This window comes from Balaenoptera borealis (assembly GCF_965194805.1).
Source record: "Balaenoptera borealis genome assembly, chromosome: X".
NCBI classification, from domain to species: Eukaryota; Metazoa; Chordata; class Mammalia; order Artiodactyla; family Balaenopteridae; genus Balaenoptera; species Balaenoptera borealis.
This window is the reverse complement of record NC_138881.1, coordinates 35163691-35190132: the sequence shown is the minus strand read 5'-3', so window position 1 is coordinate 35190132 and position 26442 is coordinate 35163691. Positions and strand designations below refer to the sequence as shown.

Sequence of the window (26442 nt, the reverse complement as noted above, 5' to 3'; positions counted from 1 at the left end):
AATATATCTAGAGAAACTTTGAACTCAAATGCAAGCAGGCAAGCTAAGCTGAAATTTCTTATCATGAAACCAAATAAATTACCTCTCTTTGAGGCAGAGCTGTAGTTTCTTAAATTCCAAAGGAAGTAGGAAGTGAAAAATAAACCAAAATTTTAGTGAGTTGCCATCCATAGAATTTAAACTTAAATAGCTTTCCCAATCCTTCTAGGAGCCTGGATTCCATGACTTCACAGTGGTCCATCCAGGTCTTTGAAAGTTATTAGGTGATTAGCATAATGTTATTAGCATAATGATGATTTCCATAATTATGGGATCATCTGTATTTGAAGAGTTCCTTTAAATTTTTTGAGGGATCTTAACAGCTATTAACTCATTTTATCTTCATAATCACACCATAAGATGGGCAGCACTAATAAGTCCATCTTACAGATAAAGAAAATGAGGCACTCAGGAGGGTTAATATAGTGTCCTAGTTAGCCAACAACGTCTTGGCAGGCCTGCCCCTAGAATCAACACTCCCAGCCTAATTCCTAGTTAACCACATAATATTAATCCTGCAACTGTTTCTATGGCGCTCGAGTGAACACCAGCTTTATACTAGGGATGCTCATGGTTCCTCCCCAGACACAAAATCATAGACCAAGGGATTAGAACAAGGAGGCTTGAATTTCTTCCTAGTCGCCTGTCCCCTGGCATCCTCTAGCAGACCCTAAATCTTTCAGGGCCTGTGACTCTTCAGAGCTGCTTAGAACTATAATAAAAGGCACCATAGAAATATTCCTTCCAGCTGCTGAGCTTACGAGACTAAGGGTGACCTCAGATGCCTCCCTGTATACTACCCTTCGCAACTAACAATTAACCTGGGGCCAATTCCCTCTCCTTAGCGTTCAGAATTTACTGGTTGACACCATACAGTCATCTTGTGGGTCACTTTAGTCCTTCTCTCCCTCTACCTTCCATGTCTAACTCATCACCAAATCCTCTCTAATGCTCATAAACACACCTCTCCGCCATGGGTGTACTGGTGAATGTTTAACAACTGACTCTACCAAAAAAAAAAGGAAAAGGAAACAAAACAAAAACCAGGGACCTATGATTTGTAGTGCCGGCCAATTTCTTTGGTGTAAATACCTTCGCCGCTGCTGATTTCAAACTACCAATCTGAACACGTCTCCCTGCTGCTTGAGACCCAAGCCTGGTTCCTTTGCCCAGTACAAATCCCGAGATCTACGGGAAGGTACACAAGTTCCTTCAGGGTCTGGAACGGTGGTTCTCAATGCTGGCTGCCCATTAGAACCACCTGAGGATTCTACCTTTATTTAAAATTTTTATATTTTGTTCATGGAGTTTTTGCATTAATTTTTACTTTTTACACTACTGCATTCACATATTACTTATCTTGATGACTGGGTTTGTTGGTGTCCCATTAAATTTTGTAGCCAAGGCAAGTACCTCATCTGTTTCACTCTAGTCCCTCCCCTGCTACCTGGAGAACTTTTTAAAGTCCCTGTGTCAACACAGCAACCCACACTTACTACAGCGGAATCTCTGGAGGTGGGAACCAGGCATTAGTATTTTGGAAGCTTCCTGGTTGATTCTATTTCCACTTTGAGAACCACAGTCTAACTTTCCTGACTTCTTGGCTTCATCTCCTGCCCTGGGTGTACTCTACATTTTGCAATCTAGCAATACTAAGTGCTTGTAGGTCCTGGAACACACCAGGCAGCTTCACACCTCCAATCACGTGTATTTACTGTTCTCTCTACTTGCAATATCCTCGCTCCCTGTGCTATCTACTGAAGCATTATTCTTTATTCCAAACGTTCGCTAAGATGCTTTCCTGGGCTTCTCTCACCCCACGTTGTTAATCACCCACTGTATTAGTTATCTATTGCTTCATAACAAATTGCCACAAAACTAGCAGCTTAAAGCAACGTTGCATTTCTCATCTCCCAATGTCTGGAGATTGAGAGTCTGAGCGTGGCTTAGCTGGGTCCTCTGCTTCAGAGTTTTTTCATGAGGCTGCTATCAAGATGTCAGCCAGGCCTGGGGGTTCATCTGAAAACTCATCCCTCCCCCTTCCCCTTCAGTCCTTCCTGAGATGGGGGTTTACTGCCAGTTATTTGCCTCTTTTTCTCTCAGCTCCGTTTCTGCCCTGTGCTCTGCTCTGTGTCACTCAGGGTTGGAATCCTGCAAAACCAATTTCCCAGACTCCTTCGCCAGCTGGCTCCCAGGCAGGTTCTTCTAACGGGAAGAAGTGGTGGGTGACTGCGAAGGTGAGAAGGAGATAGAAGACATTTTTCTTTTTTTCTCCTGAGAGTGGCATCTTTATCAGCGGGGGGAGGGGCTGGCTCCAGACTCTAGGGACTTTGGTGATTCTACAGGGGCTTCTGGAGTTTCAGCAATGGCTCTGTTCCAGCAAATTCTCCAGCTGCGTCAGTGGAGAGCAGGCCTCCGGGCTCTGATGATGTGCCTCCTGCCGACCGTCGCTCAGCCTAGGAGTGTCTGTGACTTTCCACAGTGAGTTGCTAATCTCTAGCTTACCTCATGTCATAGGTTGCGTTGTCTGGAATCTGATGCTGATGTGGAGTTTGGGGGACAGGATATTTATTAAGGATCAACATCTGTGGGAGGGAGCAGGAGGCAGCAGGATCGGGTAGAGGGAGAAGACAAACTGCGACTCTGGTCATTATTCAAGGGCAGTTACTACCAGACAAGAGGAGCAAATGAAAGCTCATGTGGTGATGGAAGTTGGAGTCTCCGAAAGAGAGAAAAGGGCCAGAGGTCAGCTGCCAGCATGCTCACTCCCCTCACACACATACCGGGGTCAAACATGAGGAGGGCAGCAGTGGAAGGAACTAGAAACACCAAGAGAGATGTGGAGGGTTCTAAGCACGGGGCGGGGGGGTGCGTTGCTCCTTGCTTCCTATGGAAAGTTGCAAGCCCCTCAGAGCGAGCCCCGTGTTCAACCTGATGCTGGTACACGTGGTCTCACAAAGGTCGTGATTTTAAATCGGAAGAAGGAACCAGAGACGAAGGGGAAAAATGCATGCTGATCAGTCAGCCCCCTTTAAGAGCTGTCCCAGACGTTCTACCCAGTGACCAATATAGGTTGGAAAATGTGGTTTTGATTTGGCCATATTGCTGCCCCAAATAAAATAGTATTTTGTTTATCAGGCAGGAGAGGAAAATGGATACTCCGTAGGCAATTAGCAGTCCTCACCACAGATGGTGATAGTAAATTGGCAAATTGTGAGTATATTCTTTCTTGCCAGAATTAAAAGTTGACATCATTATGGCAGTCCCCTTGATTTTTAAAACATTATATTGGTCTGTGAAATACAAAACCCAGACCCAGCGCTCTTAATCATTTTGCCGTACAAGCTTGGACTAGGATACACTATTCTTTGATAAAAATTAGCAAATGTGACAAACTCATCTAGGCTGCATGGCTGATGGGAAAAGAGTCTAGGAGACCTGCCCTCCATGCACGCGGCCTTTTCCTCCTGCTTCTCTCGAGTGACCAGGTGCTAACCGTGGCCTTTGGAGACACTTCTGCTTTCCCATGCCCATGTGGTGGGCCATGTTGGAGAGGACAGTGGTGCAGCCTCTGGAGCCCCCCAGCCTTCTGGCCCATCTCCTGGTCCTGCTTGTTTTGCCCTGTTCTCCAGTCAGCCTGAGTGGCCTGCCCTTCCTGGCATTCATCCAACATCTTGCCTCCATGGCCTTCCTTGAACTGCTGCCAGTTGTATTCTTGCCAATCCCCTGCGGCCGTGTGGGAAAATTCCTTCCATCTCTCCAGGCTCAACGCAGATGCCGCCTCCTCTACGAAGTCTCTGAGCTCCCTCCAGCTTGATGCAGCCCTTCTTGTCCGAGCTCCCAGAGAACTTCAATGGTACCTCTATTAGGACAAGTATTATGCTTCATCCATATTATGGTTATTTGGGCATGTGTCTGATTCCTTTAAGTGAGCATCTTTGTCTTATTTATCTTTTTTTAATCTTTTAAAAAAAATTGATGTATAGTTGATTTACAATACTGTGTTAGTTTCAGATCAATGTAAGTCCAGAACCTAGAGTAGTACCTGGTACACAGAAGGTACTCAATACATGTTTGTTGACAGAATAGATATATAAAAAATGCAGAATGAATAGCTATTATAGTTCGTGAATGCGGAGTGAATGGATGAACATATAAAAGAATGGAGAATGAATGAATGAAGAGAGAAAGAATGAGAAAGAAAGAAAGGAAGGAAAGAAGGAAGGAAGGAAGGAAGGAAGGAAGGAAGAAAGGGAAAGAAAGAGAAAAGGATGAATGAACAAATGAATGAGTGAATAAATAAATGATCGTGCTACTCCTGGGTGAGCATCTTCCGGCCTCAGCCTTGACAGCCTCCAGGGTGGATAACTCACAGACCCAGCAGCACTCACACCTTCTCTTTGTCGGATTTTCCCTGACAGGGACCCTCTCGTCATTGCTCGGTATCTTTGCTATCCCCGAGCTGCCCTGTGTCCTCTCCCCACAGATCAACCAGAGGGCAGCTGGAGTGACAGCCAAGCACACGTCTTTCCAAGAGGGACAAAGACAGGCACAGAGGCCAGGGGTGTCCAGGCAGACTGGACCTGCCATTAACATGAGGGAAGGCCTGTGTCTTCCCACAGCTGGGGCGGGTAATCAGGCCGCATTTCAGGCCAAAAGAAAGAACCACCTTGGCAAAATACAAATGCGTCCTATTTTGTTGGATGCTAAACTGAAACAACAAAATGCAGCCAACCAAGCGACTTACTAACCAAATAAGTAAACAGATAAAGCAAAGCCAACGAAAACAATCCCTGACACCTTAACTTAGAAAAGCAGCTTTTCTTTTTAAGGGTAAACCTTATCTTTTCCAAGACTGCATTTGTTTTCGGCAGGTTCCACAGAAATATAAGGGAAGGCTACAACTCTCTGATCCTGCTAATAATTGGAATTCTCCCTAACCGCCCTCCTTCCCTCTCCTCTCCACCCCACGCTCTGCCTCCCTCTTCTCTGAGTCTTGCCCCTGTGTCTCTTTCTCTCTCTCTGCCCCTCCCTTCCCATCCCTCACCATTGGGCAAGGCCCTAATGCCTTTCCCTTTTCCCACATGTCTGCCTAGGACTACATTTCCCTGCCCATGACATCAGACCTAGGGCTATGATCAGACTGAGTATTTGGGTACAGGAGATATTTCATTTTAAAGTATTTAACAGGCATTAACTAATCCATCTTCACTGGTGAGGGAGGTGGCTCCCCGCTCTCACAGAGGGGCTGGGTTCTCAGCCCCTTAGCATACCCTGTGCTTTGCTTTGTGAAAGGGGGGAAAACAGGAAAGGAAAAATGCGTCTGCCACGTTAAATTGGTATTCCTTGCACAACTCCCGTTTCCTAGAAAGGCACCTCCTTATCAGATTCCAGACCTGAGTCACAGCTTCTATTTGAGGTATGAACCACACAGAGGTAATTCTTTCCACCCATTTCTCCTTCCAGCTAATGGCAATGTGAAGGGTAGGAGGGCGTTTCAACACTGAGAATAATGAAAAAAACCCCAAATCTCCACCAATGCTGGAATGAGGCAGTGACATGCAAATGACCCAAGGCAGGGAGCGGGCTGATGGGGGCTGCTCTCCAGATGTGATGATGTCAGTAGCACACTGAGCTCTGAGTGGCTGGGAGAAAGCATGGCGAGGAATGATTGAGACCAAGACTCGGGAGAACACACGCGTGCGTGCGTGCACGTGTGCGTGCGTGTGTGCAGGATGGAAAAGTGGGAGGGTGGGTGCACGAGACCAACACTGCCTGTGGGTGCGCCCTAGCCCATGATTTGAAAAGCCACTCTGGTCATCCCAAGAACCTTCTGCAGGAAGACAGCACAGCCTTGGGGGTAAAATTGGTTTTCTATTTTTAAAATGTTCTGCTTTGTCAATTGTCCAGGAAGCTTTTGACTACATAAGGCACAAGGCCAGTGAGCTGCTTATAAACCTCTGTGTATCTGTGTCTTTGCCCCAAACACGACTTTTGTTATAAAAGCTTTGTTTTGTGGTTTGATTGTTCTTAAGGCCGACCTCTGTGTTGACCTCACTTGCCCTTTCCCTGTGCTGAGCACCTTCCCCACATGCCAGAGACCTCAGCCATGGGTCGTACAATGCCGGGCACCACGATTCCATGAGTATGTCTGGAGATGCCACCTCTGCTTTCTCTTTCTCTTAGAGACACAGAACTTCAAAGCTGGCAGGGCCATTAGAGATCATCTGGGGTCAACTTGCTCATCTTATAGATGAGAAAACTAAAGCCCAAGGAAGAGTGCTGGCTCTTGAGAAGCCAGCCAGGTAGACCCTGGAATACGGTTCTCTTACCAGACTCACTCAAAATCCATTGCAAGCTTCTTGAGGGCAGTTCAACTAATTTGTTGCTTACTTTGCCTGCATTTCCCATACCTTCTTCTCGAAGTCCCTTCTGGGTGGGCAGCCAGCCCCATAACCCCATCTGCTAGCCTCTGTTGGTGAGGACCAAAAATGGATGGCTGATCTAAGTTGTACTATTTGATAAGTCTCTTCCAGGAACTGGGAATTTAAATAGGTATCTGTCGTGCCTAAATGGAGAGAACGTGTCAGGTCCTCAAGGTAGGTCCGATTTTTCCCATGTACAAGAAGAAATAGAAAATGCCAGTTGCTGAGACACAAGGATTTAAGGGCCTCATAGAGAGAGTCAGGGGAAAATGGCTCACTAACCTGTTTCCCAGTAGGTTTTAAGTCCTGGTTCCATTCCTTATGAGTCCTGCTGCTCTCCCTGCCCTTGAGTTCTGGGAGAGAAGCACAAACCCTTCCAACATGTGCTCCTTTTTGCTTAAGATAGTTTGAATAGATTTCTGTCACTTGCTCCCAAGTCCATATACTACTCATACTTTCATTGCCAACTTCTAATGCAATGCCTTCTGTATCAGTTATCTATTGCTGTGTAACAAATTACTCCAAAACGCAGCAGCTAAAAAAAGACAGGAAAAAAAAAAACCAATTACCTCACAGCCTCTGACGGTCAGGAATCTGGATGTGGCTTAGCCATGTCCTCTGGCTCAGCGTCCCTCACAAGGCTGCAATCAAAGTATCGCTAGGGTTGCAGCCCCATCTCAAGGCTCGACTGGCGGAGGATCTGCTCCCAAGCCCACTCGCCCGGCTGCTGGCAGGCCTCCGAAGATATGCCTCCGGCTCACGCACATGGGCCTCTTTGCAGGGTTGCCTTACGACACGGTGGGTGGTTACTCCTAGAGCAAGCAACGCAAGAGAGAGTGAGGGAAAGGACCCAGAACAGGAGCCAGTCTTTTCACAGCTTAATCTTGGAAGTGACATCCCAGCACTTCTGCCATATTCTATCTGTTAGAAGTGAGTCACTGGGTCCAGCCCACCCTTGAGGGGGAGAGGATTTCACAAAGGCATCAATGCCCAAAGGCAGGGATCATGGGGCCGCTTTCTTGAAGTTCTACACCTGAGCTCAGATTAATACTCAGAGTTTTCTGAATGCATATTTACCACGGGTACTCTGTATTTTCTGGGCCCCTTTTGTCTCTTCCTTATGTTTCTGGAGCACCGTCTGATTGAATAGGGTACATAAGCCAGTCTCCTTCCTAACAAGTATACATGATGACCAAAGACCAAACTTCTCTCATCATCTAAGTTGCAAATTCCTTGAAAGCAGGAATTCTGTCTTATACTTTGTAATGCTCTGAAAACCACATGCAGTCAATAAATGTATAATTGTTGTTGAATGGATCAGTGTGATACACCAGAAAGAGCTCTACATGGGTCTCTGGCATCCAAGTTCTACTTTTGGCTTCAGCATCCAACTATTTTGACCTTGGGTATGTCGCAACTTCTTAGGGCCTTGGCTTTCCCCCCTTTAAAACAAGGAGATTAGACCAGAAGTTCTTTAAGGCTACTGTAATCAGTAATATGTTCTAAAAAATTCCTCCTCATTTAAATTCCCTTTGAGGAAGTGTATCAGACACATCTGGTGACCCTCATCATCCCCTTGGCCCACGTGTAATTTCAGCCGCATCTGCAGTGGGTACCCTCATCTCAAGCCGAGAGTGTTCACCTTCTTTCTGCCCCCGGGCCTTCTCCACCCATATGGGAGTTTGCCTGGTCTGTGTGTGTGTGTGCAGTTCAGAAGTCGGATGGAGTTAGCACCCCCAGCGGCAATCCTCAGCCAGGGTCAGATGGCAGCTAGTGGCTAAATGCCTCAGCCTTCTGTCCTTCCAGTGGACAATTCTGCAAGGCATTTTCTACACTTCTTGTGAAATCAGCCCCTGTTGCCCTCTGTTATATTCGTGTTTCTTCCCTCCCTAAATCACTCTCTCCTTTTCTTCACTCTTAATTGCTGGAATCACCTCCTAAATAAACGACCTTCACCCAGGACCTTGTGTCATGCTCTCCTTTCAAGAGAACCCAGGCTAAGAAGGAAGCCATTTCTTTCTCTGCCCATCTTTCACCATTAAAGCTACACCATGCAGAAGCTTGGGTCACGAAGACAAAAATGTGACATGAGTGGAGTCCTAACCAGACCAGAGAAGTCTCCTCCTTCTGGCCCTCTCTGTACCAAAGTCGCAGAGCAGAGAGTTGTCTGATGGGAGTGAAAGTGAAAGCCAAGAGCAGAAGTTCAGTCATCCACTCTGTCTGGGACTCCAGGAGGAGCCCACCCAGCACGGTACACCTGCAATCACCTCGGGCAGGGAGTGGTTAGGCAGACAGCAAGCCCGAGTTAGCACCCCTGAGATATCCTGGGAAATGTTTGGCATGCGAGAGATCCCACACATGCCTACAAGCCCCTAGGAGAACACAGATGTTGGCAAGATGCTAGCTGAAGAGCTCACCAGAGGGGTCACCACCATGGACTGAAAGAGATCCTAGAGTCAAGGGAATTGGTTGGGCTACCTGAGCGGGAGACTAAATAGGATCATGGCCATGCCTCACGTGGTCTTCAATAGCAGCCAGGGCTGAGGAGGACCCAAGCCACCAGGGAGGGCCACAAGGCCCTGGGAGAGGATGCCACAAGGCCCTGGGAGAGGATGCCACAAGGCCCTGGGAGAGGGTACCACAAGATCACTAACCACTGACTTCAGCAGTTGCTGGCACTGTGAACGTCTATTGCTGTGGCGCCATGAAGGACCCAGAGAGTGGAACAGTGGCGCTGAATGGACCCCGACCCCCCTAACCACAAGAATGTGGCATACTCCCTCCCCATACCCAGGTGCGAGCTTGGAGAGGATCAAGAGGGGGAGAACAAAATGGAAAGAGTAACTATTTCAAGCAAAGGAGACTGGATTTCCAAAAGACACTGTTTAACTGATTGGAGTAAACCAGGCTTACCAGGTCAGAGCCAAGTTTAATACTGACTTCCAGTTCTGTGGCCCACTTCCATGTGTGTGCATGTGCCCTCCCATGGACACACACCCCCGTGCAAAGGCACGTTGGGCTCACGAGAGAGCTCCAGTCTGCTATAGAAAATTCCTTTGCAGATCTGAGTGGAGCATGGAGAAATCTGCATGGCTGCTAGTGGGGCAGGGAATTTGGAGGGACTCGTCCACAGAGACAGGGTCTCCCAGCTGGGGCAGCTTTCCATGCTTGCGCCAGGCTCATTCGGGCTGGAAAAGGCACATCAGCTGCAAACTCATCTCCAAGTGTCTGGTTTTACCTGGGAGGCAGAAGCCAGGGCTCTTCACACACTCAGCAAGAGCTGTGAAGGAAGGGTAGGGGTGGTGGGAATCCCGGCATTTGCCCCTTTCATCTCCATGGGCGGTCCCGATTTACCTGGCCCCCCTCGCGGCTTTATCAAGGCTATCTGAGTCCCCCCCCCCCGTCTTTTCTGGCCTCCTCTGGGATGCCTCCTCTGCCATGACAGTTGCTGAGGGTTCCCCAGGGCAGGTGGAAGCATGATTTGCTTTTCAAGCTCTGCCCACTTATTGATCTCTTGTCTGAGAAAAGTCAGCAGCAGCCAGGAGCTTTCCCCGCTAAGGCACTTAGCTTGGAAGCCTGTGGTATCTGCCTGTATAAACCCTCCGCCTCCTGCCTCTCTGGTTTCAGAACTCTCCCCACCTCCACCCTGGGAAAAGTCTTCTAAGATGAGATGGCAAGAATCAAACAGCGACGTGCTTTGAACACTGGGACGGGAACCAGATTTAAATTGGGCAAAAGCCCTGAGCTCAGAGCGGGCGCATTTCACTTCCTGCCATCCCTCCCCCGTCTCTGCATCTTGTCGCGGGGCGGGGGGTGGGGGGGCAGGTAAGGCAATCTCCCCGATGAGGCTGGCCAGTGGGGCTCTGGTCCGGGCAGGGGGCAGATACAGGCGACCCATTATTCCAGCTGTTGTCCCCTCTCCCCACACCCCAGCTCTGAAACAATTTAAATGCAGGATTGGGAGAAGGGGAGGGGAAGAGAAGACTGTGTGTTTAGTGGTTAAACCTTTTAAAGTTTAAGTGCATAAACAGGGCCTTCTCCGTATCTGTCTATAGCAATTCCCATGACAGTTACAGCAAAATTATAGAAACTGGGTCGTTTATATAACCCTTTATATTGTCAAAGCACATTAAATGTCTGCCTTCCTGCGCCCTGCCGAGCTGTCTTCAGCTGTCAGATCCCCATACTGCAGCTCAGCACACTGAGGGTAAAGGACTTTGGCAATGCCTACACGGGGAATGCCGGACCCTCAAGTGCAGCTAAGGTTTGGAAAGGGAGATTTCAATTTCCTCTAAGCATGAGTCCCAAGGTTTCAAATATATTGAACCCTCTGCTTTCCAGCCAAATGCTTTGTCACCTGGCTAGTGAGTTTATTTCCCAAATGGGCAAACATGACATTTGTCTTTTATTCTGGGCAGGGTTGAGAGAGCTCCTTCATCTATCTATTCATTTGATAAAGAAGGATTTATTGAATGTTTTCTAAAATGCTGGTACCAGGAATAATATGCACCAGCCACTGTTTAAACGACTTTGTATCTATTAACTCTTTTTATCCTCATTTTAATCCAGTGAGGTAGACACTATTAGTATCCCCATTTTACAGATGAGGAAACTGAGGTGTGGCGAGGTATGTTGTGGTGTGCTGTCCAGGCGGCCCTTCATGACTGAGGCATTCATTCCCCCAGCTGCTGGGAGTATGGACAGCAGACAGTTCACATATAAAAAATTTTAAATGAAGATTGTATGTATTTAAGGTGTACAACACTTAATGCCCCTCTAGAAACTGTCATTAAGGTCACACCCCCTTCCTGGGGGCGACCCATATTCAATGACAGGCTCACGCAGGGGTATAAAGGCCCGCCATCTTGCCTCAATTCTTCAGACCAACTCCACAGAGCCACCCCAGATCGTCTGCTCCCTGCGGGTCCACCGAGGTCTCCTTTGTGACTGCATCGAAGCTCAACCCCTCGCTTAGCCCAGTCCTGCCTCTTTTACCCCGCCCCCACTCCATTGCTGTGTATCCCAAGGGCCCTCCTCAATGAACCTCTTGCACTCACATCTCCATCTCCATTTCAGAGTGTGTCTCCCAGGGCTCACACCTGAGGTAGGAGGAGAAGTAACCTCCAGCTCGTCAAGGACATGTGGCTAGTGCGCTGTGAAGGTAGCTTCTACCTTCTTATCCGGCGGCCACTAATGTGTGGGAAGCTCTTCTCTGCTCAACCCTGGGCCTGGTACTTTATCCATATTCTTTGACTCATTTATTTATTTTGGCCGTGCTGTGCAGCATGAGGGATGTTAGTTCCCGGACCAGGGATCGAACCGTGCCCTCTGCAGTGGAAGTGCAGAGTCCTAATCGCTGGACCACCAGGGAATTCCCTCTTTGACTCATTTAGTCCTTCAACCTTCGGGATATCACTACCCCCATTCTGCACACAGGGGCCTGAGGCTCGAGATGTTAAGCAAGGGGATGGGGGCTTCAGCAGACTTTGAGTCTGGGTCTCTTGGCTTGCTTGGCAGCCCCAGGCCCAGCCCTGCAACCTGCTCACGCCCCGTCCAAGACTTTAGGTTGGGAGCAGGGCAGGACGCTCTTCTATATAAGAGTTTGCTCCTGCCCAGGAAGTGGTGCCATCTGCAGCTTCACTCCGCCTCTCTGCCTGAACCCCAAAGCTCTAGAATTCTGAGAGTCTGAGCAGTTGTACGGGCGCCATCAATGCCATCATAATCCAGCCCTTGGTAAAGCTTCTGCACATGCGGCCCCTCTGTCAGGCTTAGACCTCCCTGTCATCCTGTGAATCAGGCAGCGTGGGCCTTGTGATCCCTATTCCACAGATGGGAACACTGAGACACAGGGCAAGGGTCAAATCACTAGCCGGTCCATGGCAGAACTGGGACTTGAACTTAGGTTTTTTTGTTATAAGTCCCGTGCTCTTTCCACCTTGCCGTGCCCTACTCAGTCTCCATACAACCACTTTCTATCCTTGGCTCCCTTCCTGTTGTGCACATATGTAACAGGAAGTTAACTCCTGGAGGAATCAGGGACAGCAATTGGTGTGATTTGTGGGGTTCTAATAAACTCCCTAAACTCTAAATGCTCCCTTCCACCACTGAAACCTGAAATTCCACCACTACAGTCAGCCCTGAGAGCTAATGTTTACCTTTTCCTTGAAATCTTTTGACATGCAAAAAGCAACTGGAACTCTTCTACAATGCTAATGGAAATGTAAAATGGTTTTAAAAGAAACTTCGGAAAATTTGCAAAAGTTGAACAGTTTCTTAAAGAGTTAAACATACGCTTTTCATTCCCACTCCTGGGTATTTACCCAAGGGGAAAAAAAATCATACATCCAAAGACTTGTCCATGAATGCTCAGAGCAGCTTTATGTGCAATGCCCCAGACCTGGAAATAACCCAAATGTCCATCAACTGGTGAATAGATAAACTATTTGTGGTATATCTATATTTTTCAGCAATAAAAAGGAACAAACTATAGATCCATGCAACAACATGGATGAATCTCAAAAACATGGTGAGTGAAAGGAGCCAGATACAAAAAAACACAAACTGTGTGATTCCATTTACATAAAGTTCTAGAGCAGGCGAAACGCATCTATGTTGATGGAGGTCAGAATAGTGATTACCTTCGCTGGTGGATGTTTTGACTGGAGAGGGGCACGGGGAATTTTCTAGGGAGATGGAAATTTCCTTTATCTTAGTGGGGTAGTGTTTCCATAGGTGCACACATTTGTCAAAACTCATCAAACTGTACACTTCAAATGGGTGCATTTTGTATGTTAATTATACATCCGTAAAGCTGATTTAAAAAAATACATCACTGACCCAGTGGACGTGGTATTCTTGACCTGTGTTCTCTGGAGTCTCTGGGATCCATGAAACAATACACGCAATTGTGAGCATAGGTGCATATTACAGGAAAAGGGCTCTCATCTTCCTCAGGTTCTACTGTGACAAGAGTGTCTGCAACTCAATGTTAACATAGACACACAAGAAACAAAGCACCTAAAATAACCATTCTGCATGACAAACCCAGCCGACGATTTCCTTCACAGAACTTGGTAGTCTTTGGGGGCTAGATTCCTGCAGACGCAGGGCCATGGCAGAAAGGGAGAGGTTCCAAAATGGGGTACAAGGCCAATCTCCCACTGTGGAGGGGAGAAAGGGCTGAAGGTCAGGTCTAGACCCTAAGAATCACCAGGCTGTTTCACCTTGCCTGCCAGGAAGATGGAGGAGAAGCCACAATCGCTTAGGTGTCTACAACTTACACAGGTTTGAAATCACAATCTTGTCATGCCTGTTTAAACCACCACAATGCAGTGAAATCCTATTATCTGCCATATATTACTGTGCTGACAGATGTGGGAGGGAACTGCGGACACCATCAGACACACCTCATTCCCTCGGGAACTGGGGAGCTTGGGAAATTCTGTCCTGGAAGAAGCCCCTTTGAACAGTCATCTGAGCACTCCAGACTTCAGCTGGGCTGGGGAATGGGTTATGTCAGAGCAGCACCTGGGGTAAGGCAGCACGTGTGTGCCTGTGTGAGCATGTGCACACACCCGCAAGCGCTGTGCTGGTGCTTCGTGAGATATTTCAGAAACTAGCAGCAGCAGCAGTGCTTGGGAAGTTGAAAAGCTGAAACCTGTGAATCAGTCCAAGTACAAAGCTCTCAGTTTCTAATTTGGGTACCTGTTTCCAACACCTTGCGAAGAGTCAATCTGTGCAGAACCTCACACTCTTGGCATTTCTGGTACTCAGTTCTAGGAGGATGCAGTAACAGCAGGTGTCTAAACCATTGATTTCTTTTAGAAGATCCTACACCATCAATGACATCCAATCTGCTCTTGTAAATACTCAGGAACTTTTCAATGGCCAGACTCAAAACACTCAATAAGAAGCTAAAACTTCTGTCTTCTACGGGCTACAGTTGAAGCAGACCCCAGGGATATTTTAACTCATTCTTTCAATGTATATTTATCAAACATCTACTATGGGTCAGGCCATGAATGTACAGGAGGAAACAGGACAAAAAAACCCCTACCTTCATGGAGCTCACATTCTAGAGGATTAATGAATACATTATATATTATGTTAGATAATATAGTAGGAGAAAAATAAAGCAGAAAATGGCAAAAGTGGGGCTGCAATTTTAGAGAGGGTGGTCATGAAAGATCTCATTGAAAAGAGGACAGTTAAGCAAAGACTTTTAGAGGTGAGGGAGTCAGCTCTGTGGGTAGCTGGAAAGTCAGTCCTAGGGAACAAGACCAGCCAATGCAAAGGCTAGGAAGCAGAAGCATGCTGGAGTATTAGAGGAACAGCAAAGAGGCCAATGTGGCCAGAATCAAATGAGCAAGGGAGGCTAGAACTATGAGATGAAACTAGGGAGGCAGTAAGGGCTAGATTATGTAGGTCCCTGTAGGCCACTGTAAAACTTGGACTCTGTAAGGACATTGTGAGGGCTTTGACTCTAAGGGAGATGGAGGGTTCCAAACAGAGGAAGGAATTGCTCCAACTTCAGCTTTAAATGGATCATTCTGGCTGCTGTACTTAGAACAGACTATAGCAGAGGTTGGGCAAAAAGAGTCTGTGAATGTAAAGATAGATCAATGGAAACTATCCAATCTGAAAAACAGACAGAAAAAATACTGGAAAAAAATGAATAGAGCCTCAGGGAGCTGTGTGGTCTAGCATTTATGTCATCAGAGACCCAGAGGAGAGGAGAAAGAGTGCAACACTGAGAAAATATTTGAAGAAATAATGGCTGAAAGCTTCCCAAGTTTGGCAAAGGACATAAACCTATGTATTCAAGAAGCTGAGTGAATCCAAAATAGGACAGACCCAAAGAAATCCATGACTAGACACCTCATAAACTGGTGAAAACTAAAAATGAAAAACTACTGAAAGCTGCCTGAGAAAAACAAAGCATTACCTATAGGGAAACAACAATTTAACAATTTGAATGACTGCAGATAGCTCACACAAATGATGGAGGCCAAAAGGAAGTGGCACAACATTTTTAAAGTGCTAAAAACAACAACAAAAAACCTGTGAACACAGTTCTAAATTGAGCAAAAGTATACTTCAGAAATAAATGAAGGTGAAATTAAGATATTCTCAGATGATAGAAAATTAAGAGAACTTGTAACCACAGAGCTCTCAAAGAATTACTAAAGGAAGTTTTTCAAACCAAAAGGAAATGATAACAGAAGAAAACTTGGAATATCAGAAATAAAGGAAGAGCAACAGAAATGGTCAACATCTGAGTAAATATAATAGATTATTCTTCTATTTTGAGATATTTAAAATATGTTTGACCGTTGAAAACAAAAATTATAACATTATCTTCTGGGAGTTTGGACACACATTGATATAATATACAAGATGGATACAGCACAGAAGAGGGAAGGTAAAAGATTTTAAACAGTGGTAGATTTTGTACATCCCAATTAAAGTGGCAAAACATTCATTCCAAATTGATGGTGAAAAGTTATGTATATATTTTATAATACCCAGAGCAACCACTAAAATAACTATATGAGATACAGTCAAAATCACAATAGATAAATTAAAATTGAGTACCAAAAAGTTCAAATAACACTATGACTCAATGCAGTGTGGTATTCTGGATTGACTCTCAGAATAGAAAAACGGGATGAGTAGAAAAATTGGTGAAATCTAAATAAATTCTGGAGTTTAATTAATAAAAATGTGCCAATTTTTGGTTTCTTGATTTTGACAAACGTCATAATAATGTAAGCTGTTGACATTAGAGGAAACTGGGTGAGCGATATGAGAACTCTCTGTATTATCACTGCAACTTTTCTGTCAATCTAAAAGTTTTCTAAAATAAAGGCTTTACTTAGAAAATGTTCAAATAACCCCCAGTTAGGCAAGAAAGGGCAAACAGAAGAACAAAAGCCAGAGGGAACCAATAGGAACCAAATAATAAAATGGTAGAGTTAATCAAACATATCAATAATTACATTAATATAGATGGTCTAAAAACACTGATTAAAAGAAAGATGGTCAGAATTGATAAATAAAAGAAAAACATGACCCAACTATACACTGTCTACAAGAAACTCATTTCAAATATAATGATACAGGTAGGGTAAAAATTAAAGGAGAAAAAAGATGTACCATGCAAACACTAATCAAAAGAAAGCTGGAGTGGCTCTATTAATATCAGACAAAAGAGATTTCAGAGAAGAGAAAATTACCAAAGATCAAGAGGGACATTACATAACAATAAAAGGATCAATTCACCAAGGAGACAGAACAGTGCTAAATGTGCATGCACCTAACAAAAGAGTTTCTGCTACATGAAGCAAAAACTGACAAAACCGAAAAGAGAAACAGACAAATCCACAATTATAATTAGAAACTTTTCAACACTTAATAGATAGAACTGGTAGGCAGAAAACCAGCAAGCATATAGATTAAACAATGATGTCAAACAACTGGATCTAATCAACATTTATCGAACATTCCATGCAACAACAGGAGAATACACAGTTTTTTCAAGTGAACATGAAACATTCACCAAGATAGACAGTATACTACAAGTCTTAACAAATTTAAAAGAATTGAAATTATACAAAGTGTGCTCTCATACCATAATGGAATTAAACTAAAAATCAGTAATAGAAAGGTAATAGGAAAAGCATCAAACACTGGGAAAGTTAACAACATACTTCAAAATAATCTTTGGATCAAAAAGGAAATATCAGGGAAAATTTAAATATATTTTGAACTGCATGAAAATAAAAAGGCAACATATTGAAATTTGTGTGATATATCTATGGCAGTGCTTAGAGGGAAATTTATAGCATTAAATGCTTACATTAGAAAAGGAGAGTTCTCAAATAATAACCAATAGCTTCCATCTTAGAAATAGAAAAACAATCTAAATCCAAATCAAGCAGAAGGAAGGAAATAATAAAGATTAGAAATCAATAAAATGGAAAACAAATAAGCAATAGATAAAACCAATCAAACCAAAAACTAGTTCTTTGAAAAGATCAAAACAATTGATAAATCTCTAGCAGGACTGACAAAAAGGGAAAAAGAGAGAGAAAACACAAATTTCCAATCCCAGGGAAGAAAGAGGGAATATCACTACAGACTCTGCAAATATTAAAAAGATAATAAGGGAATAATATGGGCCACTCTATGCATATGAATTTGATAACTTAGATAAAATGGACCAACCAATTCCTTGCAAATCACAAATTAGCAAAACTCACCCAAGACGAAATAGATCCTCTGAATAGTCAATTAACTATTTAAGAAATTAAAGCTGTCATTAAAAACCTTCCAAAAGAGAAATCTCTAGGATCAGATGGTAAATTCTACCAAACATTTAAAGAAGAAATAACATCAATTCTATAAAATATCTTCCAGAGAATAGCAGAGCATGGAACACTTCCCAACACATTTTGTGTGGCCAACACTACTCTGATACCAAAGACGAAGAGGGTAGAAAAATAGAAAACTACACACTAATATTTCTCATAAACACAGACACAAAAATCCTCAATGAAATATAAGCAAATTGAACCCATCAGTATATAAAACCATAGCACAACCAAGTGGGATTTAGCTCAGAAGCGCAATGTTAAAAAATGGATAAATGTAATTCACAATATTGACAGTCTAAAGAAGAAAAACCACAAGATTCTATCAATTGATGCAGAAAAAGTACTTGATAAAATTCAATATCTATTCATGATTTTTTAAAAAAATCTCAGCAAACAAGAAATAGAAGGGCTCTTCTTCAACCTGACAAAGAGGCATCTACAAAAACCCTGCAGTTAACATCATACTTAATGATGAAAGATGGATTGCTTTCTCCCTATGATCAGGAACAAGGCAAGGATGCCCACAGTTACCCCTCCAATTCAACACCAGTGGATTAAGCAGTGCAATAAGGCAAGAAAAAGAAATAAAGGTTTATGTATTGGAAAGGAAGAAATAAAATTGTCCCTATTTACAGGTAACATGATTGCCTATATAGAAAATCCCAAGGAATCTGCAAAACAAAACCAAACCTCCTAGAACTAATAATAGCAAGGGTGCAGATATAAGGTCAATATAGAAAAATAAACTGTAATTCTATGCACTAGCAATGTAAAATTGTAAACGAAAACTTTAAAAAGCAGTATAATTTATAATCATTCCAAAAGAATGAACTTTTTAGGCATAAATATAACAAAATAGGTACAGGATCTGTATGCTGAAAAATACAAAGCAGTGATAAAAGAAATCAAAGAAAACCTAAAAGAATTAGAGAAACAGAATGATAGACCATGCCTATGGATTGTTAAAGTTCAACATAATAAATACATCAATTCTCACTGAAATGATTTATAGATTTAATGCAACACCAGTCAAAACCCCAGCAGGATTTCTGTACATACAAACAAGCTGGTTCTAAAACTCATATAGAAAGACAAAGGAACTAGAGGAGCTGAAACAAATTTGAAAAAGAATAAAGATATCAAGTATGATAATTCTCCATTTTCAGTCTCACTAGATAGCTATAATAATCAAGACAGTGTGGTATTGGCAAAGGATAGACACATAGATCAACGAAACCGAATGGAGCATCTAGAAATAAACTCATAGCAGCATGGCCAACTGATTTTTAATGAAGTTGCAAGGAGCAGGCACTGGCCCTTTTCAGCATTCTGTGGGTAGGGCAGAGGTGGGCACGGGGAATCCTGAACTGAAGGGACTTTAACTCTCCCCTTGGCTCCTGAGAAGACAGTTGGAGACCCTTCCCACCGACCATAGCCTTTTCAGAAACAGCCAACAAAGTGGAGAAAAGGGTCCTCAGCAGAGGAATCAGGAAGGCCCTGGCATGTGTGAGGAACGAGAAGGTCAGTATGGCTGGAGCACGGGGAGTGAGGGCAAGAAGAGGAGGTGAGGACAGAGGTGGCAAGGGACCTGGTCGGTCCCTGGGAGGACTTGGACTTTCCTCTGAGTTGTGCCATGAGAGGGTTTTGAGCCAGAGAGTGACACAATCTGACTTAACCTTTTAATAGACTCATTCTTACTGCCGGGTTGAGAAATGACTGAACCGGGTGATGGAGTGCGGGGAGGAGGAAGCAGGGAAACCAGTTAGGAGGCTTCTCAGATAAACCTGGTGACAGATGATGGTGGCCTGGACCAAAGTGGAAGCAGTGATGGTGGGGAAAAGTGGTCGGTTCTGGACATAATTTGAAGGTACAGGTTGTGGTGTGTGTGTGTGTGTGTTAGGGGTTGTGATGAGAATTTCTTACTGTTGCAGTAAAAAAAAAAAAGTTCAAGAAGACTGCTCTTGGAGCGATTATATTTCCCCTCCATTCTGCTCACTGGAAGGCTGACTCAGAGGTCTCACAACTGCTTTGAGCCCCTGGATGGCCAAGACTCGGGAGTGTATGCCTGTAATGGGTGAGGCAAGCAGAGGGTCACTGTCTTGGCTTCATGGGAACGTCTGGCCTTTCCCCCTGAGGTCTGTGGAAGAAGAGCCACCCTCATGTCAGGTGACCCACTGGATTGCTGGACCTCATGAAGCCAGCCAGACTCTCGTAGGCTGGACCCACTCAGTAGGGTTTCAGATCACAAATGGACAGATTGCCTTTTCTTCATTTTATAGATGAAAAAAATTAGGTGTGGAGAACTATGGTGACGCACCCAGTATCCCAGCTCGAGTTGGCGGCAGTTTGTCTGTTGCTCTGACCACGCGTGGGAGGTGCTCCAGGCTGACAGCCACCTTCTCGTTCTTGCTGCCCTTACTGATCTGACCTTTCTAGACAGCCAAGAGGGCTTCCCTTGTGAACCAGGCCCACTGTGCGGTGGGCAGGGTGGCAGTGCAGGGAGTTGATGCCCTCAAGTATCCTGCTTTGCAAGTAGCCCCTTGGCTGTCTGCCTGCAAGGTCTGGGCCTCCACGGATCCAGGCGGGGAAGGTAGACAAACAGCAGAGGTGACAGGCCAAAGCGGGGTGATGAATGGTGTGGGGTGTCCATCAAGTAGCGTGCTGTGCCTAGACTGCTGCTCTGAAACACAGCTGAGGGCCACCGCCAGTTGTAACTCTTCTTTTTAGGCTTCAGAGTTGTTATGGGCTGAATTGTGTCCTCTGCAAATTCATATGTTGAAGCCCTAATCCTCAGGACGTCAGAAAGTGGCTACATTTGGAGACAGAGTCTTTATAGAAGTGATTAAGATAAAATGAGGTCCTTAGGGTGGGCCCAAATCCAATACAACTGCCCTTAGAAGATGAGGAAGTTGGGACACAGATGGCACAGAGGGAAGACCATGTGAAGACACAGGGAGACGACAGCCATCTACAGGCCAAGGAGAGAGGCCTGGAACAGATCCTTCCCTCAGAAGGAACCAAGCCTGCCCACACCTTGATCTCAGACTTCCTGCCTCTGGAACAGTGAGACAGTACATTTCTGTGGTTTAAGCCCCCCAGCGTGGGTTACTTTGTTACAGCAGCCAGAGCAAACTAATATTGGGTTGGCCAAAAAGTTCGTTCAGGTTTTCCCATAACATCTTGTGGGAAAACCCAAACGAACTTTTTGGCCAACCCAGTACATGAATCATCCGATTTTCTAAAGTTTCAGGTCAAGGCATGACAAGTGCAGTCCCTCCCAGTCCAGGCCTCATGCCCCCAGTTAAGGGGCAACCACAGAGACAGCAGCAGCCACAGAGTGGGGACTGGAGAGGTGCCATGTAGAACACTTCCCGAAGCCTCTGCTCTCAGCATCCCTCCCCTCTCTTCCCAGAGGGCCAGTCACGGGCAGTCCACGAGGGCAGTCCAGGAGCGGCTGCAGGAGAACTTTCCAGGACCTCTGCGCTGCCTGCAGGAGACCTCACAGCTAGAAGTTGCTCCCCTGGCCGCCTGAAAGCAGCTGCAGGTAGAGGCCCAGGGAGGGGCTGGTCCTGAGGAACAGCCTTCTTCCTGGGCCTCAGAACCCAGGTTCGTGTGGGGCTGGTCCAGGGACCGCCCACGATCCTCATCAAGGAGCCAGAAGCTCAAGGAGCCAGAAGCGTTAGCCTGTGGGCGCACCTGCTTGGCGCCTCCAGGAGAGGAACGAGGGGCTGTTTTTAGCACATGCACCCTTTCCTCTCTGTCTGTTTTTTTTTTTTTCTAAATAAAAGAAGGCAGTTCCTTTGGTACCGGGAGCGAAAAAGAGGGAGGGGGCCAAGAAATGAAAGACTCGGAGAGTGCTACACATAACAGTGGGCGTATTTTATGGAAAGCAGCCGACAATCAGTGTTTGCAGACGCCTTTTATTTTATATTATTTCCTCATCTGTTCAGCTTTCTTGGGCGGGAGCCAGAAAGTTAATATTCTCAGTCAAAGTCGGCCTTTTATCTGTCAGGTTCAAAATGAAACCGAGTCGCTGGGGTTTTAAAGCATCTCAGCCAAAAGGCAAACACACCTTCTCAGCAGCTCTGGCCCAGGGGCTTTTGATGATGGGTCGCTGTGGTTCCTTAACCACGACACGGGTCGCCCCTGGGAGCCTGGCCCGGCTGTGCCTTTTGACATCATCAACACACAAGCAGACAGTGCCCGGGTGGCCTCATCAGATCATGCTGGAGCTGAGGGCAGTTTGGCCGGTTTGGAGGCAGGTGGGAGGAAAGGTTGGGAGGTGGGCGGTTAACCCCTGCCTGAGTCCTGCTTGGGGGTCCTGAAAGGAGCCTCAAGGAGCAGTGGTCTGAACAACACTGTGGTGGTTTTAAAAGAGGCCTCCAAAGTCTGCAACAGTCCCCCCAGGGCAGGGTGGAGCCTCACGCCCTCCCCTTGAGGGTGGGCTGGCTTTCATGACTCACGTCTAACAAAGAGTTCGAAAAGTAACCAAAAGTGATGCTGGGTGATTTCCAAGGCTCGATGATAAAAGGCCATACACCTTCCACCTGGCTCTCTCTTGAAGGACAGCCACCTTGGGTACCCTGAGCGGCCACGGAAGAGATCCAGCTGTCCCAAAGTCGTCATGCTGGAGGGACCAGGTGGAGAGACCACACAGAGAGAGCAGGAGCCCGGCTGTGCCAGCCCCCAGCTGTTGGGGTCTTCCCAACCCAAGCAGCATACATCTGAGAGAAGAAGCCTTCAAGACGTCCCCTCCTCCAGCCATCTGACTGCAGCGGCTGGAGAGGCTGCCTTGCCTAAGCCCAGTCACCCCAGAACCACGAGGGGTAATGATAAAATGGCTGCTGCTGTGTTACCCCATTAAGTTTGGGGTGGTTTGTTATGCAGTGATAGATAACCAGTACCTTGGACCTCTGCCTCCTGATTTTGTCTCCTTCAAAGCAAAATTGTAGAAGGTAGGTCCCCTTTTGCTGTACAAATCCTCCCTTGACAGGACAGCCCGAAGGAATGGGCTGCTGACCTCAGGCCAAAATTCCTGAATTCCAGTTCTGACTCTTCCTGACATAACACCTTGGTCCACTCACTCAACCCTTCTGGACCTCAGTTTCCATATCTATAAAATGGGGGTGATAGCTAAGGCTGGCTTCACAGAGATGTTAGAAAGGTCAAATGAGACGGTGGATGTAACTCTTAGATTTCCCAACACCCTGAGACACAAGATCTATAAATAACAGGTTTCTCCACATCACAAGTATATGGCCGGAAGATCTATGCAACCTGCAGCAAGTGTAACATAGATGCAACTCTAAGAGGAAAGGGGCCCATTGTAAAATACAAGAACCATTCAGAAGCTCCTTCTAACTTTTATGCTCGATCATAGGTTACTTGGGGGCAACCAATGAAGCCATCAGCCATGGAGATTAATTTCATTCTGGGAAGTCCATGGCTTTGTGGCCCTCTCCATTACACCCCAATCAAAGTGAGGGCTTCTGCCGTCAATTTGGGGCCTCCCCTCAGTTTGGAGGCCACTTAAAATGCAGTAGGGTGTCCCTGGGGCTAGAATTCCAGGAGCCCCCCTGTATCAATTACACACCACCCAGTACCCCATTTAGCTGGACTCAACAGCCTATTTGAGGATCAACTGAAATTGAAAATCAGCTCTGTGGGTGGGGATGAGGAGCGACCATTTTACCTCATGCTACACGGCCCCGCACTTAGCTTGGACCCAGAATTCTGCTTGCCTTTCTGAGTGTTCTGCCTTCCTCACCAACCCTTTGGCTAACTTCTGGGGGCCTCTCCCTTCCTTACAATATGGCCGCTGCTAATAAAAGTGTAACTGCTGCAAGGCACTTATTACAGTAATATTATCTTTATATTACCCCAGCATTACCAGGCCGTGTGCAGGGGCCGGGGAGTTGGGAGAACCTCTTTGGTGCTGTCAGTAATCGGAGAAGGCAGTTTAGTTTAATGATAATGACTTACACTTACATAGCTGCCCTCATCCCAGAGGACCCTGGAGCACTTTACAAACACACTCTCATTCTGAGCCTTTCTAACAAACCTGAGATGCAGCAATGCTTATAAATAATATATATTCTGAGTGCCTCTATATACTGCAAATGTATGATATAAATATGTATAAGTGTAACAAATATGATTTTTGCATGTTACATTTATAATCTTAAAAAAAAAAAAAAAGGTGACCCATCACTGGTGTGCAGGCACAAAACCGACTCACAGGGCGCAAAATCCAATAAATATCAATACTGCACAACCATTTACAACAGGTACCAGCCCAGGCTTTTAAAAGCTAAGGAAATCATTCAGGGTACATTCACTGGGTTCCTCTTTCACTGGGAAGGTCATTCTCAGGTCAAGTTTATTCAACCAGTTCCAGCTCTGGGTGTGGCAAACACACAGATATGGATAGCCCTAGATGCCCACCAGGGCTGGCTCTGAAGCCTTGATGCTGATGCTGTGTGATTATGAACAAAGCACGAACCTTCTCTGGGCCTCAGCTGAATCCTTAATATAATTGGATACAAGGCTGTCTGATAGATCATGGTATTGCTCCCAAACCTTCAGGCCCTTGCTATTTGAAAATTACACATGTATGCCCTTTGCCATGTGAATCTGCACATTGGAGTAGGCAAAGTTTCCTTTCCCACCTCACGGATTTGGGGTTTGGCCTGTTTTCTGATCGCTAGTATTGTGTAACAAACTGCCCCCAAACTTAGTAATGTAAAACAACAACAATTTTCTTACCTTCATGGATTCAGTGGGTGAGGAATTTGGTTAGGGCACAGTGGGGATAGCTTGTCTCTGCTCCCTGATATCTAGAACCTCAGTTGGAAAGACTAGAGGGCTGGGAGTGAGTCAATGCCTGGAGGCTGGGGTCGCTGGAAACTTCGTTCTCTCTCACGTGTAGAGCCTGGGCTTCCTCACAACATGGCGGCCTCAGCATAGTCAGACTTCTTACATGGCAGCTCAGGGCTCCAAGAGCAAGTGATCCAGTGACAAGGTGGATGCTGCATTGCCTTTTATGACCCAGTCGTGAAAATCAGTGTCACTTCCATGGTCCTCTGTCGTCAAAGTAGTCACAAACCCATCTGGACTCAAGGTGAGGGGAATTAGACTCCGCCTATTGATGGGAGACATGTTAAAGTCACAGTTGTAGGGGAGAGTGTGGGATGGGATATATTGTTTGGCCATTTAGACGAATTTTCCACACACTTAGTGGCTCGCCATCATGTACAATTTTACCATTCCTATGGGTCAGGAGCTAGAGCACAGCTTGGCTCGGTCCTCTGCTGAATCTTGTAAGGCTGCAATCAGGGGTGTCAGCCAGATTGCCTTCCTATCTGGGGTTTGGGATCCTCTTCCAAGCTCATGTGGTTGTTGGCAGAATTCAGTCTCCTCATCCGTGAAGGGATCATGCCAAACATGATAAGAATTAATGGTACAAATAGGGGAAGTTGTTTGGGATACCAAAAAGATCTACACAAATGGTTCTTATTATTCTCCAACTAGATGGTAAAATTCCCAAGGTCAGGGACACTGTGTTATATTCATTTTGGATGCACCATGGGACCTAGAACAGAACTAAGCACATGGCTGCGTGTCAAGGAAGGCTGGCTGGATGCATTGAAGGATGGATAGACGGACGAGGGATGAAGACTTGAGCTCCAAGGAAATTCTGAGAGCTTATCAAGGAATAGGAGGGGGAAGACAGCCAGTGTGTCTCTGTGCTATCACAGGCATGAAAGCTGGCCATTAGAATGAAATATAACAAACTTATTTTGTCTCTTTCCTCTTGAAGAGGGTCTGAATGCCTCTGGGGAAAGGTGCAGTATTGTGGTTACAGCAGGGCCTTTGAAGTCAGACAGATTAGAGTTTGAACCCTGGTTCAGCCCTTTTCAAGTTGAGTGACCTTGGGCAAGTTATCGAACCTCTGAGCCTTCAGGTTTCTCAGTGGTGAAATGAGGGTTGTGGAAGGACAGAGACAAGGTATGTGAGATGGCTCACGGGGTCCATGTGGATGCCTGCTGAGCAGCAGCTGGCATTGTGAGGGGCATGAAGGTATAGGGTGTTCAAGCTCAGGCTCCAGAAGCTGCATTGCCTGGTTCAAAGCCTGGCTGCACTACTTCCTGGCTGTGTGACCTCAGGCAAGTTACATAACCTCTCTGGCCCTCTTTTCCTTGTATGTAAAATGAGGATAATAATTTTATAGGCTTCATAGAATAGCTGTCAAGAATAGTAAGATAATAAAGTGCTTAGAATAGCACATAGCCGGTGGCAAGTACTCAATGAATATTAGGTGTTGATGACTTGCTACATCATCTGCTTTTCTTCCTTCTCCTCTTCCTCCTCCTTCTTCTTCTCCTTTTCCTTCTCACTGTGCATTAGTGGGCTCCTTCCTGTTAGCCATCCGAATTCCATGCTGCCTGTATTGCAACAGCCCCTGAGCTGCCTCAGAACCTCCTCGATTCAGTTCAACAGGCATTTAGCCTCCACTCAGCCGCTCGAGCCAGAAACCAAGGAACCGGAGCTGACATCTTCCTCTCCTTCACCCCTCACTTCCAAACCACCACCAAGTCCCTTCA

At 45.7% G+C, this 26442-nt stretch overlaps 1 long non-coding RNA gene across 2 annotated transcripts in view; it reads right to left on the bottom strand.

Moving 5' to 3' along the window:
• Positions 1-4518: 4518 nt before the first annotated feature.
• The window catches only part of LOC309621171, a 132863-nt gene continuing 110939 nt past the window's right edge, over positions 4519-26442 (bottom strand). Inside the window, exon 5 of one of the 2 annotated variants that reach the window (XR_014239782.1) lies at positions 4519-7276. This is a non-coding gene — a long non-coding RNA (uncharacterized lncRNA). Of the gene's footprint in view, positions 7277-21520; positions 24981-26442 lie in introns of those variants that run through there. The other variant, XR_014239783.1, reaches the window with a different exon arrangement.